The 15,849-nt window shown below is 43.7% G+C and overlaps 1 protein-coding gene across 8 annotated transcripts in view; it reads right to left on the bottom strand.

Annotated features, from left to right (window-relative positions):
* The window catches only part of LOC146869330 (RNA helicase MOV-10-like), a 614,726-nt gene that overhangs the window by 475,312 nt on the left and 123,565 nt on the right, over positions 1 to 15,849 (bottom strand). The gene's annotated exons all lie outside the window — the stretch shown is intronic.

Below are 15,849 nucleotides of genomic sequence, written 5' to 3'. Positions count from 1 at the left end.
CGAGCCGCACCACTGCCGGTGCATGAAAAGTCTCCAGTCATCGGGTGCGTCGACGCAGAGTCCCGTTCCGTGGCGCATCGAGAGTTGCGGCGCCGGAAGGCAACGCTGCGCCACGCATCGCACCACATCGAAGAGTGTCGCATCGAACCTGTGCGTGAAGCTTCCCCCCAAGAAACCTACGCAACAAAAGCCAAAGGTATCGCATCCTCCCCTTACAGATCGGAGCCGGCGCATCCACCTCTGCTGCGTGAAGCAGGGCTGCTGCAAAGCCTCCCCAGGATCTCAGGAGTATCGCATCGCCTTTGCCATCTTCCTTGTTATAGCTTTTGGGAACCTTATCGCAACTACAGGTACTGTTGGGCACGAGAGTGTCGCATTTTGTGCATTGAGAGTCGCACTGTGCAGGACACTGACTTTTACATCCTGGAGTACTTTTCTACAAACTCTTGAACTATCTTTAAAGTAACCTTTTGAAGTATATGTTGGTTTGTCTGTAGTATTTGGTCTTGTGAAGTTTTTAGTAAAGATACATTATTTTTCTAAAACTGGTGTGGAGTAAATCTGTGGTGTTTTCACTGTGTTACTGTGAGTGTTGGTACAAATACTTTACACATTGCCTTTGATAGCCTAGACTGCTCAGGCCAAGCTACCTAGAGGGTGAGCAGGGGTTATCTTAACAGTGTATCCCCCTTTCCCTGACTAGAAGCAAGGGTCCCTACTTGGACAGTGGAACCTACCCTGCCAACTAGAGACCCCCAGATCTAACACTCGGGCACCAGTGGCACTTTGGGGCCACGGCGCATATTTTCCACATCCTCATTGTTTGACCCTCAGCAAAAGAGAGAACAAATATTTGCAATGCAATAGGTCTCGCATTTATGCGAATTTGAGCTATTGACATTGCAAATGACAATGCCTTTTATTTATGTTTTAAAAACGAAAACAAATAAAAAGCCACTGTCATTTGCAATGTCATTAGCTCAAACTCGGGTAAATACGAGACCTATTGCATTGCAAATGCGTGTAATCAAATGTTAATAACACGGCATGTCAGAGGGGCTCTGGCATCGCAAAATAAACCATTACCATCTACTCCTACAAACTTCCGTATTTTTAGTGTTTCGAATGATCCTCTTAAATTGCGTCAGATTGTAGGTGGTCTTTAAATTCTATACACAGACAGGATGCTGCAAAGGGGTATCCTGCTCGGGGTCCACTGTGAGAACTGTCTCTTACTTTGTTAAATGCTTTTCTTGGACTCTGAATCTGCAACATCTTCGCTTCAGAAATTATTCACAGATGAGAAAGGATGGCCGGTGCCAAGAGACACATTCATTTTGCGAAGCTGGAAATATGTAAATGAGTTTAACATCATTTAAATAATGTTGGCATGGAGTGTATTCTTAGGACTGTGCATTGTGTTTGAAGAAAACAAACTCTGCGTAAGACTATGGGTCTGGAGAGGCTTATCGCAGATTTTGGGGCGAGGATACTGAGACGCTGGAGTCTTCACTTCCGGCTGGTATCCCAGTATCAAAAACTGGCATTTACAAGACTGGTCTCTGGAGTGTGGAATAACCACACGGACAAGGGCTTACCAGGTTCTTTTCTGTGTATTTATCCCCGATTTCGGGGCCAAATCCTCTGATTTTCCCCGCCTGTCCAGGGAGGTTAAAAATGTCAGCAGGGGGGGGGCAGTGCCTTGTCAGGGGCAGGGGTCTGTGTCCCAGGCAATGCAAAGTAAGCTGGAAGAGCGTTGATTACTCCCCAGGCCCATGTGCTTTGGGCGAGGGGGAGGGGGTAAGACACCCCCAGGCTCTGCCACTGTCCCAGGGCTGTCCTTCAGGGGATGTCCAGGGCTTGCTTGAAGGAAGAGTAGTCTGCTCTCCCCATGCAGATGTTGGGATGAGTGGGTCCCCTCTCTGATCATCTCTGGGTTCTGGCTCTGAACGTGGCTGGGTGCTGCCTCAAACTCAGGGAAGTCCCACACAGTGTTACATCACAGGCCATACCGTTGCCCACGACGCATCTATCTTTACCACCGCGGGCTGAGGTTCAGTCCATGGTCCCTCCCTCCTTCTCTTGGGCACGCCATGGTCCTACGCGGCGGCCTGCTGTTGCTGTTTTGGCATGGCCGGTGTGTCTCGCAACGCTCACACAATCAGCTGCGAGCCGCAGTTCAGCACGCAGCTCGTCTCTCCATCTATCAGGCACACCACGGATTAATGCAGCAACCCGTTGCTTTTCCTTCAATGTACCAAGGAATCTGTGCTCCTGGTTTTGGAGCTGCGGTCTCTTGTGCAGCGCTTTCCTCAAGCTTGGGAGATAAAGTTTCCAAACCTTAGCAGTCAACATGTGTTTATGAGCCATTTTCCTGCAGGCTTCATTCCATAATCCTTCAGCATTGTTCCGAACATTCCTTGGGAATGGTTTTCTTACACCATTCTAAGATGGTGACTTCTCTATTCTTTTCCATTTCCACTTCCCTATCCAAGATGGATGTATGTCGTTACAACGCACACTTTTACAATGCATGCACTTACAACGCATTTTTTACAACGCACAATCCATTACAACGCATGACATTACAAAGTAGGACACTACAACGCATTTTTAAAAACTACCTTTACAACGCATTTCCATTACAACGCATACTACCTTTACAACGCATACCATTACAACGCATAATATTAAATTACATTTAAGGTAAGTATTAGATAGTATAGGGGTGAAAATTACTATTCTAACTCCAGGGGGTGCAACAGTAGGGTAAATGTTGGATAGTGTAGGGGTAAAAATTACTATTCTAACTCCAGTGGGTGCAACAGTAGGGTAAATGTTGGATAGTGTAGGGGTAAAAATTACTATTCTAACTCCAGGGGGTGCAACAGTAGGGAAAGTGTTGGATAGTATAGGGGTAAAAATTACTATTCTAACTCCAGGGGGTGCAACAGTAGGGTAAGTGTTGGATAGTATAGGGGTAAAAATTACTATTCTAACTCCAGGGGGTGCAACAGTAGGGTAAGTGTTGGATAGTATAGGGGTAAAAATTACTATTCTAACTCCAGGGGGTGCAACAGTAGGGTAAGTGTTGGATAGTATAGGGGTAAAAATTACTATTCTAACTCCAGGGGGTGCAACAGTAGAGTAAGTGTTGGATAGTATAGGGGTAAAAATTACTATTCTAACTCCAGGGGGTGCAACAGTAGGGTAAGTGTTGGATAGTATAGGGGTAAAAATTACTATTCTAACTCCAGGGGGTGCAACAGTAGGGTAAGTGTTGGATAGTATAGGGGTAAAAATTACTATTCTAACTCCAGGGGGTGAAACAGTAGGGTAAGTGTTGGATAGTATAGGGGTAAAAATTACTATTCTAACTCCAGGGGGTGCAACAGTAGGGTAAGTGTTGGATAGTATAGGGGTAAAAATTACTATATTATGCGTTGTAATGGTATGCGTTGTAATGGTAGTATGCGTTGTAATGGAATGCGTTGTAAAGGTAGTTTTTAAAAATGCGTTGTAGTGTCATGCGTTGTAATGTCATGCGTTGTAATGGATTGTGCGTTGTAAAAAATGCGTTGTAAGTGTAGTGCGTTGTAAAAGTTGCGTTGTAAAGGTTGTTCCCCTCCAAGATGGTGGTTGTTCACTTCCTGTCGCATCACTTCCTGGTTCTGGGTATATAAGGTGCTGAATCTTTTATTTCTCTGCGTTGCAACACTCCTTGCTCTTGCTGGTCTGTCCTCGCTCCTTTTGGTGCATTTTGCTCCTGTCTGGTGAATCTTAGTTTCCTGTTGGTGCTTCCTGTTCCTGTTTGGAATCCTTTGGAGACTTCTGCTCTTGTCTGGAGCTTCCTGTCTTCTGGTCTGATTCCTTCTTGCTGATATATTCTGGCCTCTTCCCTGGCCTTCTCCTTTTGCCTCCTTTCCTTTCCTGGACTCTCCGTCTGCAGTTAGAGGTTTTTTCCCTTTAGGGATTTTCCTCTTTGGGACTCCTTCTGGAAGGCAAAGTCTCCTCTGGCGTTATGCTGTCCGGAAAGGGTTGCCTTACCTTGTACAGACCAGAACCTTCAAGAACTGAAATCGGGAACCATCCCAGCACACCAAAGTTGGCAAGAGAAGTTCCAGTCTCGTCAGACAGTGGTCTGAGTTATGTTCCTGCCCTCAGCCCTAGCCCTCCCATAGCAGTTTCACCTGGTGCACATCTGTAGAAAGTGAGAGAGGTCCCAGTGCCACTTGGCTTACAATTATCAGGCCTGGAGTTTTCAGAACCAGGATAAAGGAGCCTACAATTTTCACACCCTGCTATTACTGATCCTAAGACAGGTGAAATACCACAAGCCCCATTACAAGTGTGTCTGCATCCAGAATTATATGGTCAGAACACACTGTACCCAATAATTATATTCCCCAAGACAACCAGCCTGTAAGACTTGCTGTGGGCTGCAGCATTGCCCGGCTCTAGCCCACCTCCCTGTCCCCCCCCCCACCAGCACTCTGGGGCAACAAATGATGCTGCCCCCAGACAGGCACAATTGTGTGCAATTCACCATACCATTAACCCCACTCCATCACGCAACATTGGCAGTCTTGCAGACGCTTTGCAAATGTTTAGAAAAGGTAATAAACGTCTGTTTGTTTCACCAAAATATTGTATCCTGCCTGGCAAAGCACCCAGTAAATTTGGATCTGAGCAATTATTACACATTTCAAGAAATAAACTTGCAATGGCAGTACTAGGCTGCTGAGTAACTGACTGATGATGTAAATTCTCTACCTAGCAATATCCCAATTATGCGTGGAATATCACCACTCGTGATCAGGGCCTATTTATACTCCCACCTCATGAAAACTATGTGTTGATAAAGCAGTTTACAAAATGACAGTATTTCCTTTTGATTATCCTAGTGCTTGGGTGCCTATCATTGATCCAGGACTGCCAAATTCCCAAAAGAATCAATGGAGAACCCCTAACTATGTAAATTATTTTTATTTAAACTTAAGATATGTAAATGTATTTCATGTGGAAATCATGAAAATCTGGTAAAAATAGGGACCTTCTAAGCCTGTGTTGGATACTCTGGTCATAGTGTGTGTGGTTTGCAGTTCCTTTCAGAAAGAAAATTATTCTCAGATGTCTCAATCATAAGAAATTCCACTCTCCATGTTGAAGTCAGAAACATTTTTAGGGTGAAGCCTACCAGATAGCACAGCTGTCTGGCTGTGAAAAGACTTCTTGTGGGCATTCTGAACGCTTCCCTGGGATTACTTGGTGGTTTGTAACTCACATTATCTGGCTTTCTTATTTGCTGGCTTCATTTGTTTTAGGCTGTCCTGTATGTCTTTGTCCCTCCCATGGAGCATCACATGTATACTGTATTCTTCCACGAGTGCTCATTTTATGTAAACATACCCTTGAATCTTGCTCTTATCTGGTCACATTTGCTGTGCGTTCAAAGACAGAGCTCAAATGTCAGTTTCTGTCTTCCGAGGGAGCTTGGTGTTTACTTTTCTTTTTCGGACTTTAAAATTAGAGGATTTATCTGACAATCTCACTGGGTACTGGGAAAGAAAAGGTTTTTTCTAGCACACAAAATAAATGTAAATGTCTGTAAATGAACTGTGCAAATATATCAGAATATATCAGAATTTGTAAAGCACAAATAAAGCCTTTTTTTGTGCAATTCTGAAGTAAGGAGGAAACATATTTTAATATGATCCTAACAAATCAGTACACTTGGTGATGCCATTATCACACATTCTTGTTAGTGCGCTGAATAGTTTTATCAGTAAAACTGTATGTGCAAATGTAACGGTCATTTCAATTGAAAGTATGCTGTCAATAATGGCAGTGCACCAGCACACCATGCATACTCCACTCTAAGCTTTATGCCACTCCACAACAGTACTTTACGTCACTCAATGCCTCTCCACTGTACACCCTTCCACTCTACTCCTCTCCACTGTATGTCCCTGCACTCCATCCCACCACACACTTCCCCCTACTTTGCCACTCTACAATAATCCATATTTGTACAGCATCAACATTTCACCCCCTTAAGGGTTTCAAGGCACTTGGGGCCATTGGGGAGATAAGTGAGCTATTGCCCAGTGTCACATGATGCTGAGCTGCCGCCGGTACTGGGGATCGAACCATGAGCCCCGCGTGTTAGAGTCAGCCGCTCTGGCTGTTACGCCACACCTCTCACTCAACTCCACTCTACGCCACTCTACTCCACTTTTCACCAATCTACAATACAATAATCTACTCCATGTCACTCTCCTTTATGCCACTAACTTTGAGCCATGCTGAACAGCAGCCACACGGTGTACAACATTTCAAAAACACATTGGTAAAGCCAATAGCTGCTACATAGGCGAGGCCTATTGGCTTTGATAATGCTTGTTTAAATTGCAGCTTTAATTATGCTCTGTGACTTGTCTTTCTCCTTGGCTGCTGACTCTGACAGCAGCCACTGTGCCATCAGAAAGTAACTGTAATATGTTGTTACAGTTGAGGAGCTCCTTCATTCCATTATTACAGTTGACTAGGTGCATCACAAGTCACGTGTAATAAATAAATTAGGGACTGCCTTTATTACAGAGATAGCAGGCTGCCATTTATTATAAATTGACATTGTAACAGGGGCCATAAATTTCACACCGTTTGAAAACTGTAACAAGGGCATATAGGTTGTTTTATTTTACAGAAATTAGTTACCATGCTGGCCAGTCAGCGATAAGGAAGAGGACCAAAAACAGACCAGTCATAAAAACAGACTTAAAACATCCTGTTTTAGGAGAATATCAAAACTCTAAATGTCGCTCATATTTTTCAGATTGGGAAGCAATCCAAGATCCTGGAGAAGGCTTGACCAAAAGCCCAGAAAATTTTGATTACCCTAAAGGATTTCCTGTACATGCTCTAAATGCTCTCCTCCTGAAGATAAGTGATGCATTGGTTGGGATGAACTTCTCTTTTAACATTACTGAAGAGGTACTGGTCAACTCCTGATCGTGATCTTCAGGAATAGAAGCTTTTCCATGAAGCAGGAAAGCTCCAGCATCTCAGCTTCCATAGCAAGAGCCACAAGAGAGTATTGTACTGAGCTGCGGGAAAGTTCCATAGGGTCAGCATCCAGATCTATTGTTTTCAACCCTAAAATCCCATGTGGGTTAAACGAAAAACAAGATTGTGGTTTATTCTTATAGGATTGTCAAGCTAACTGAAAGCCACATATTACAAGAGGTTGGTGATCTAACCACAAAGAATACATGAGGTTAGCAGTCTGCCACATTTTCAACACGTTATGGACACAAAAGTGATGAGACTAAATTAAAAAACACTGAACGCAGATACTTTATGCGTTACTTAAACGCAACAAAGCAAGTAGAAGGTTTTCTGTTGATTACATAATTCTATATAAGTTTGTGTTTAACAAAATTACTCGAGTAGGAATATATTTATTTTTTACAGATTAATATATGTAATGTAATTCTTGTGATGAAGGGTCCATCAGTTAACGAAATGTGTGGAGTATTTCAGAACTGAATTTACTGCAATTCATACGAAATATTGCATGTGTGTAGGTATCTATGGATTAGAATACATAGTTTTGGATAGCATATATATATTTTTTTAAACGGCAGTTCTGAACTTGTGGTCTGCGAAATACTGGGAGTCCACAACACCACCTCAGGGTTGATGTTTACAAAATTCAATATTGGTGGATTCATAAAGTATGTACCCAAAAAGTGTAAAATTTTAAATTGAACATTTTAAAATGCTTTGTAAATGTTAAGGAGCTTGAAGTTAGAGGCGAAAAATGAAGGTGGCATACATAGTCGGATTCGTGGGTGCAGCGCAAGTAAGAATCTCGTATAAGCGATTGCTGGCCTCAATTCAATCCCTGGTGTATACCCACAAAATTTGCATGCATTAGGATTAAAAACAGATAAAGTGATAACCAAAAGTCCAGCATACCACTTTGTCTTTTAGAAATAAAACTACATTTTAAAAAGCTCCAACCTACCCATTAAAATTAAGATTTTTGTATACTTTTGCTTGAGGATTACATTAAAAAGAAATTAAGATTTCTTTTTAATGCAATCCTCAAGCAAAAACATACCAAAATCTAAATGTTATTTTAATGGGTAGGTTGGAGATTTTTAAAATGTAGTTTTATTTCTAAAATAATAAATTATGAGAAGGCAAAATGGCATCCGCCGGGTCGGACGTGCGGGCTGGCTCTCCCGGTCTCACCACCTGCACAAAGGGTGAAGCAGTAGGGGGTAGAAAAAGTCCCCTAAAATATGAGCAAGCGTGTGAAAACGTACCAGAATCCAAAGGACGGTCCGTCCTGCATGCTCAGAACTAGGGCTGCGGCGCTGATAATCAGCGTACAACAGCTCGCCGGGCTGCGTAGTGGAATCGGCGCTGGTGGTGTACTGCGGCCATGATGCCAGACAGAAGCATGAGGGGAAAGGGCGGAGCTGAGTCGACGATGCTTCACAAGGCTGGGAGAGGGAGGTCTCGCCCCCTGACTGACATCGCAGGGGCTGGAGCCGGACCCGTCAAGAGCTCTGTCAACACAGTTACATCGTCTACAGCAGGCAACAATGGCACCGCTGGATATGCTTTGGGAGAAAAGTGGGACGGCACACCAAAAGAAAGCATTAGTAAGCGCATCATTCCCCCTCTGTTTTCTGTGGCACAGAACGCTTTATCATATACCCTCAGATTAAAGGTATTTGACAGATGGTAGAGAGGTAAAACCCCAGATCTTGCTGTGGTACACGGCTCTGTGGAGGGGGACCTTGCTGTTGAAAAGTCGAATGTAGCAGATGCTGACATTATGATGCAAATTCTAGAGGGTGCAAATCCGATGCTGGAAGGAGCAGAAGGGGATAAACACCAAGATACCGTGCCATTGGGTGTACCTAGCACGGTCTAAAGTTAATATCTGGATCTGGGAGAATGGCCTCTACAAAACCAGAGATTTCAGGTGCTAAGAGTAAGGGCAGTTCCCAGACCACAACAAAGGAGATGTACTCTGGGGATAATGTTTACTGCCTGTCAGATCATTCAGACTCTTCCAATTGATGAGCTGGAGTCAATCCTGACGTTTCAAGTTAGGGGACACTCGCATGGCAGTGGTGACAGTGATCTAAGTAGCATGCACCCCAATGACATGGGTGGGAATACCCCAAAAGCCAGCTCACGGACGATCCGTAAGAGGAAGGACTTGAGAGAAGGGGTTACGCTGGTGGATGGCAGCGATACTTTGCAATGGGCCTACTCCTTCTCGGCAGAGATAGGCGCTGGCAGCGGGTGCATCCTAGAGCCCAATAAAGATTACATCAGACAGACCTGAGGAGATCTCACTAGCCCTGATATACCAAACTATTATGACTCACAGGGAAGAGACATGCACAGAGAGCCAGCAGACACAGAGTGCTTGTAGTAAATTGCAGAATTCTGTCTTACGCATCGCAAAATCGTGCTCTGAATTTACCGAAAAGGTTCAACGAAGCGGAACTCTGATTTCGTGCCTGGAGTATCAACTGGCAGCTCAGAAGGCGACAACGGAGGCCATGTGGTCACTTAAGGATGATACACAACGGAAGTTGACTGATCTGGAAAACCGTCTCCGAAGGAACAACCTCAGAGTCCTGCAAATTCCAGAGGGTGGGGAAGGCCAGGATCCCAGAAAATATGTCATCAAACTATTCTCAGAAGCTTTTCTGGAACTGACACAGTGGGACTGGCAGAGAGAGATCCAAAGAGCACACCGATTCCCATTCTCTCCTCGAGCAAGACCAGGACAAGCAGCACCCAGACCGAGAGCGATATTAATATCATTTAATAACCTTTTGGTCCACGAAGCTGTATCGTAGCCGGCGCGCCCTGATAGAAAGAGGGCAGGGAAAGGGGCAGAGTTTTTTGTTAGGTCAGATTTTTGCCATCAAACTGTAGAGAGGCGCTGGCATCTACGTCGGCTTATTGCACCATTTGAAGCTAAAGGGGCGCAAGCCTTTTTGCTAAATCCAGCTAAGCTAAAGGTGCTATATAAGGAGCATACTCCTTTCTTTACCTCTGAGGTACAAGCAAAGGAGTATTTGCAATCTATCTGAGGCAAGGGCAGGCGGCTGACATTGTAGGATAATGTATGATCTGCTTAGTTATGCATATCTGTTCTAACTACCAGGTGTTTTTGACTTTAAGGGCTCTTAGCCTTCTTCTGTCCACCCTCTCTCTTTTGCCAGTGGGGGGCATTTTTCTATGTCTTATGTCCTATCTTTATCTTTTTTTATACAAACATCATCTGCATGGAGTTAGATTGTGTGTATTATGTAGGCTGTGGTGTTTGGTGTTCAATGTTTTAACACAGGGTGGTGTGCAGGTGGGCCGGAGCAACCAGGTGGGGGGAGCTTGTCCTAGCAGGGACCACTAGACCCAAAGCCTTACTACAGGGGTGGGGGGGGTGTTGGGTTGGATGGGGGGGTGGAGGGAGTTAGTGGGGTGGCTTGCAGGGTGTGTGAGAGGGGGTAAAAAAGAAGGAAAAGCAATCCACAGCATGATAAGCGTGATGAGGAGGAATGAGCAATAACTACACAACAGGAGTATTGATAGAGGGAACGCAGCCACATTTAATTAGGTGATAAGATGGTTAAATTAGGATTACGTATTTGCTCTCTGAATGTTTGCAGGCTAAATAATAATAATATAAGACAAAACGTAGCTGCAGAGCTGTGGGTGATTCATCCTAACCTAGTGTGTTACAGGAAACGCACATACCCTGGGGTAAGCGGAAAAGTCTAATGGAATTAGGCTATGTGGTTTTGGCATGTTCACAACAATCCATAATGACTCGGGGGTTCCAGTATTAGCCAAACAAGAAATCCAGCAATCAGGACGAGTGTTAGTGGACAAACGAGGTCGCTGGGCTATTTTGGAATGCATTGCGGGGGCAGCTAAGTTTACGGCATGCACGGTATATGGGTCTAACTTGATGAGGGCTCAGTCCTGGAGGGGTTAAATGTGGAACTGGCATTAAGGCCTACCCCACTTTTACTCTGCGAGGATTTTAATATACATTTGGGTGGTAGGGAATTACAACCGGGCACACAAAACTACATTGACTGATCACGGTTGGATCGATGTATGGGCAACACTGCAGGAGTCGGACCTGGGATATACATTCTACTACCATCCGCATAGGAAAGCTAGTGAGACTTGATCACTTTTTCGTGTCACCAGTATTACTAACAGGAGCCAAGATGCAAGTCTTTCCTAGGATCACCTCCGACCATGGTTCAGTAGTGATGGATATTCCTACTCTAGGTAGCCATACGGTTCCGAGAGTTTTTACATTCGACAGGAAGCTCCTACTGGACAGTATGTTTATTGACCATATGAAGGGATGGATTAAGGACTTTTTCGAGAACAACCGTAATTCTACCTCAGGTTGGTTTGTCTCGGACGCCCTAAAGGCTGGGTTTTTTTTGAGAGGGGGGGGGTTTGAGGGAGTCTTGAGCTATGGATTGTATAAACAGAGGAAGGCAAAGCTAGCAGTTCAGGAATTCTATATGAATCTCAAAGCAGCTGAAGAAAATTGAGCCCAGGGGATCTTGACAGGTAGATATATCATGGAATTGCAAACCAATGTTGACAGATGTAAAGTCAATGTTAACTGGCAGACGAGCAAGGATAAATCTATTAAATGCCAGCTATAGATGGAGGACTGCTATGAATGCGGTGAGGCCATGGGGTGCGGTCTAGCGCAAAGACTTCGCTCAAAAGAAGTTTCGCAAAGAATCGATGGTATGAAAAACACACAGGGTAACTTGGTACATAATCCCCAGGAGATCCTAAAAATCTTTCATAACTTCTATGAAGAGCTATATGCAGAAAAAACGGCAGTGGGACAGACTATTGATATAGGGCTACAAAATCTAGTCTATGAGCTGCTGGGGCAGAAGGAGGCAGGGTTCTTAGATAGACCAATCACTATCAAAGAATTAGGAGAGGCCATAAATAGAACGACTAGCGGTAAGGCGGCTGGGCCCGATAGGCTTCCCTCGGAGGTTTAGAAGATCTTCATTCAAGACCTAAAATTGGATATGTTGGCTGTATTTCAAGCAGCACAAAGTGGGTTGGTGCTGGGATCCTGGGATCAGGGGAATATAGTTGTATTTAAAAAGAAAGCTAAAACACCAGATCTCCTCAGGTCTTATCGGCCAATATCCCTAGTCAATTGCGATTGGAAAATATATGCTACAATTTTAGCAAATCGACTGGCCAAAGTTATTTCCTCGTTAGTTTCTCTAAGACAACATGGGTCCATAACTTGCAGGGGGACCGTTAATCATATCAATAGGGTCATTACCCTCTTGGACATGGCAACGGTTCATGGTAGTGATTTTGGGCTGATTTTGTTTAGACGCCGAAAAGCCCTTTGATCGCATCACGTGGGGTTTTCTATTGGGAGTGTTTTACAGCAGATGGGTGTTTGGCCCTGGGTTCATTAAAACTATTTGGGTTTTATATCAATCTCCCATGGCCAAGATATATACAATGGGGCTCGAATCAGACCCAGTGCGTATCTCCAGAGGGACGAGGCAGGGAGGTCCCTGTTCTCCACTTTTATTTGCCTAATACATTAATCCTTTTTTAAATATGTTGGAGAAGCTCTGGGATTAAACCTGTTATTGGAGGGCAAGATCACTTTTGTGTTCTCGCATATGCTGATGACATAGCGGTCGCAACACCGGATCCTGTTGCAGGTATGCAAGAAATTGAACATCTAGCATATATGTTTGGTTCCGTCTCAGGTTATAAATTGAATGCTGTCAAAACTCAGAGCATCTGCATGAATCAAACTATGGACAACGATCCCAGAATAGTTAAAGAAGCAACATATTTAGGAATCAAGATTAGGGAGTGTCTAAAGGAATTGGTTGAGGTCAATTGGGGCCCATTATGGCTAATGGGAGCCACCTTTTGGAGAGGTGGGAATGCTTACATCTCTCACTGGTTGGAAGAGGTAATATTCTCAAAATGAATATTTTGCCCAAGATTCTGTACTACTATGTCAGTTCCACTGGAACTCTCTCAAGATCAGCTACAACAATTACAGTCAATGTGTGCTAGTTTCTTATGGACCCAGGGGAAACCGCATAGAGCGATGCGTTTTAGGACTCCCTCGGGAGAAAGGAGGGTGGTCAGTCCCAGATTTCACATTCTACTATATTGCCTGCAAATTACAGAACATGCGAATACTTTTAACAGGAGAAGAGGTGGGTAATACTGCTGAGGCCCCATCTATATACCAGATGGTCTTGGGACTGAAGTTAACAACTGTTTGTTTAAAAGGCAGCTACTACATGAAAACTTGTTTTAAGATCATGGTGACGGCCTTTAAGGTGTGGAAGGTAGTACGGAAAAGCCTCCAGATTGAAGGGTTGTCGTATTATATGCCCACCTCTACAACACCAATACTGCCTGAAGTTTTTTGGGGATCAGACGGTCGATAACTGGAGACTTAAAGGCCTTACGCAAATTGGGGCTTTTTCTGATGAAGGGGATCTGTGCTCCTCCTTCTCAATATTGGTTGATAAGTTTCATCTGCCTAAGAATCAATATTTTAAGTTCTTACAAATTTGTGATTTCTTGGGCAAAAGTGAGATCATGAGCGAACCACATAAATTAGTAGAAGCTATCAGGCACTGTGGTAAGATAGGGTTACTGTATAATCTGCTGTGAAAGACTAGGAGAGACGATCTTGATAGACAAAACTTCAAATGGGAAAATCGTCTAGGAGAGCAGGGTGTGTCTGTGGAGCAATCGAGAGATACAGCAGGGAAAATTTTGATTTCAGCCAATTTAAAAGCACAGCACTTTAAGACAGTGTTCAATTTGTACCATACCCCTGCAAAGATGTTGAATTGGGGCGGAGTTAATGACAGGAAATGCTTTCGCTGTGGAGCAGATACCGCTGATATTGTACACATTTTTTATTCATGTGAAAAATGTATACATCTTTTTGGACCTATTGAAAGGTTTGTGTCAGAAATAACAGGAGCCGGGATAAAGATTTCAACCTCCATGATGCTCTTAGGAATTGGGGAAGAGTTGCGGCAAGGCCTACCTGTGTTTAAATTCTGTTATTTCGTTTTCATAGCCACGGCGGGGGCTCGGTTGTGCATATCGTCTATGGGGCTGCAAAAGGAAGCCCCATCCTTTCAGATATGGAGGGCCAGGTTCTATAGTACGTTCAATTTGGAGTATAGCCTCTCCTCAGTCAAAGGGGTAAGAAGGCGCAAACTTGATATATAGATATATATATATATATATATATCTATCTCCATATCCATCCCATGATTGCCCATATGAAAGATTGAAAAGGTATTAGTGTTTTTTTATTTTCATTTTTAAGCCGCTTTATTAATTGCTTTTTCCCCTCTATAAACTCCATAATGAGATGTGGTACAAAAGGTTTATGTATTTATACATGTTGCTATGGATTGAAATTTAAAAAAAGAAAAAAGAAATTATGAAATCAATCATGATTTGTGCATTTCTCTAATGTTAACTTGCTTATGTATCCTTTATCGGTTCAAACTGTACAAATCACTTAGGCTGGGAACACCTGCGCCCAGAAGAGATCCATTGGGGGCCCACTGAAGTCACAAGGTTGAGAACCGCTGCAATAAAGAAATGCATTTGAAGGATTCTACAAGACAGCGACAGATTGTCCTCAAGGAACAAAATATTGTGCTGCAGTGCCTCTTAGAACACTGCTCAAGACAACAATATCAGGCTACAAGACGTCCCTTTGGGAGGCTGAAGGAAAAGATATGGAGAAAAACTGCTCACGGCACTTCAAGTGGATGCATCGGTTTACTGTGAGCTGAATAGAACTCACTGTATCACAGCAACCATTCCAACCAACCCCCACCTCCCCCTCCCCAATATACTGACAAAAGTCAATTGCTTACAGAAGAAGAATTGTTCATGGCTGCAGCACGGAAACAAAAAGTATTTTGCTTTGAGGCTCACACAAGAAATATCGGCAATGAACTGCAGAAGTAAAAGACCTTCCAACAGGTGATGGAACTCCTGTGACCTCACACAGTACTGTATAGATGGGGCCACCTTTCCATTGAATCCTTTAGTGGTAGTGTGAATCGCACCATGCAAAAATCACCGGAAGGGAAGACAAAAATTCTTAATAGACGATTCACAACCAGAAGAGGAAAGTCCAGACGGAGTACCCAAAGAGAGGAAACCAGATACAAAGATAAGCAACAATAAGGCAGACGGGAATTAGGCAGAGAGCAACAGACGGTTCAAGAAAGACCAAGGATATCATTGTCCAGCTCTGGGGGTTGCAAAAGAAACAACTCAATAAGTCAGGAGGACAATAATAAATGATTCGGACTTCGAAGCAGTTCTTCACCCCTAACACCTTACGTATGTGATTCTTAGACTGGATTGGGGGGGGGGGCAGGAACTCATCAGTAGACAGTCATGGGTCCTCCAGTATTTCTGAAAGGTCTTAAAATTGTGAATATAAGAGGGGAGAGAATGTTGTTAAGAGGTTAGAGGAACGGTGGGCTACATGGGAGGGAGGCGAAAGAGACAGCAATGCCAACCTGAACTGAGATACATGGAGGGGGGAGGGTTAAAGGTTGACTCTGCCCTATAGACTTCTAGCTGGTGATGAAAGCGTGCAACTACAAGATGTACTGGTGTTCCCTATGTATTAAAATGAATGAAGATGTATTAACACAAAGCAGTTTATATTGCAGTGAGCTTCTCTCAGGCTACTATTTGAGCGAGACAGTTAAG

Source organism: Triturus cristatus, chromosome 1_1 (genome assembly GCF_964204655.1).
Source record: "Triturus cristatus chromosome 1_1, aTriCri1.1, whole genome shotgun sequence".
Taxonomy (NCBI): Eukaryota; Metazoa; Chordata; class Amphibia; order Caudata; family Salamandridae; genus Triturus; species Triturus cristatus.
The sequence above is the reverse complement of the archived record's forward strand: the minus strand, read 5'-3'. Positions and strand labels throughout refer to the sequence as shown.